Raw genomic sequence first — 1,720 nt, forward strand, 5'->3', positions numbered from 1 at the left:
GTAGGTAAATCATTAGGGCCACATCCAGGAATTTCCCTAATTCTTTGTATAAGCCTAATGACAAACTAACAGAACTTGGGGATGCCTGGGAGTTGTAGTCTACTCTCAACCACACTCTTCCTGAGGTAAACTGCCCCTTCTTGTGCTTTCCGGGGATTTTTGTGAGAATAGCTACGTTGCTGGTTTAATAACCAGCAAGCTTTAGGGAAGTAACAAAAAAAACTCAAGTGGCCTCTGGCCTTATGTCAAGACTTTAAATGGAGTTAGGGCTCCCACTATAGACTACAACCTTACATAAACCAAGTGCTTTAGAATTTACAATAATACAACATCAAAAATGTTATCAACTATAATAAAGCAGAGTTTACAAGAAACGTATGGAAAAATAGAGAAATACTATTTATGTCACTGCTGCTGTTAAGTACCATTGAATCACAGTGATCCTATACAGGGTTTCTGAGGAGCAGTTGGTGAGTTTGAACTTCTGACCTCATGTTTCACAGTCCAGTGATGATCCTATAGTCCCTCATCACCAGGAATCCATTTTAGTTATGTTCTTGTTAAGTGCCATCCAGTCAATTCTAATTTCTAGAGACCCTATATAGGGTTTCCAAGGAGCAGCTGGTGAGTTTGAACTGCCTGCCTACCTTGTGGTTAAAACTGAACTTTCGGTCCAGTGCTTTATTCCACAGTGCCACAATAGGACTCCTATACTAATTATATTGTTTAGGGCCTCTTTATGCTTATTTTTTGTTCATCTGATATGTTTAAACTGAAAAGGAATTGAAGCTTCCTATAACTAATACTAAACAACACTATTAGCAAGATAAAATAAAATTTGTTTTTATTATTGGGAGTTTGGAGTTGCTCATTATCACAGTATAACCATCTCTCCTTGCTGAAACTCATCTCTGATGATTATATTCCAATATCATAGTTAATGGAGACACTCTGGAATAAATTCCATCAAAGTCAGGATCATAATATGTCTTTCAACCATATCCTGTAATACCACTACTATGTAATAGCATATGAAGTATTCACCAATGGAATAAGAAAATACAAAGAGATTGGAGGAAAATTTTGCAAAGAATGAGGTAAATATATCATTATTTACATATAAGTGCTTACCTGCAAACTAAAAGAGAAACAATTGAAAACTATAATGGGATAATCCATTACTTAATGTGAATTGAGTTGAATTTGAATACCTCTGTTTACAGATTTATGGCTTTCACATATACAAACAAAACCAGAAAGAATTTTTTTTTTTTTACTTAAAAAACTATTTACATTAGAAAACAAGATGAAATATTTATGGAAATGAAATGAGAAATGTTAAAAGCCTATGTGAGAAGGGTTGTAAAACACCTGATGAACACATATGTAGACTTGACTAAATGGAAAGATTTGCCAAGTTCTAAACTAGGAAGAAGGAGCTCTGGTAGCATAGTGGTTATGAATCGGGCTGCTAACCTCAAGGTCAGCAGTTCGAAACTATCAGCTGTTCCACCGAGAAAGATGAGGCTTTCTGTTACCAAAAAGATTTACAGCCTCGGAAACCCTGTACAGGGCCACTATGCGTCTGAACTGGCTTTATGGTACTTAACAACAACAAACTAGGAAGATTCAATGAGTGGGAAAAAATGTTATTCTTCCTTAATTCATTTATAAATTTAATGCAATCTCAACAAAAACACAAACTTTTTCCTTGGACTCT

This window comes from Chrysochloris asiatica, unplaced genomic scaffold (genome assembly GCF_000296735.1).
Source record: "Chrysochloris asiatica unplaced genomic scaffold, ChrAsi1.0 scaffold00002, whole genome shotgun sequence".
NCBI lineage: Eukaryota > Metazoa > Chordata > Mammalia > Afrosoricida > Chrysochloridae > Chrysochloris > Chrysochloris asiatica.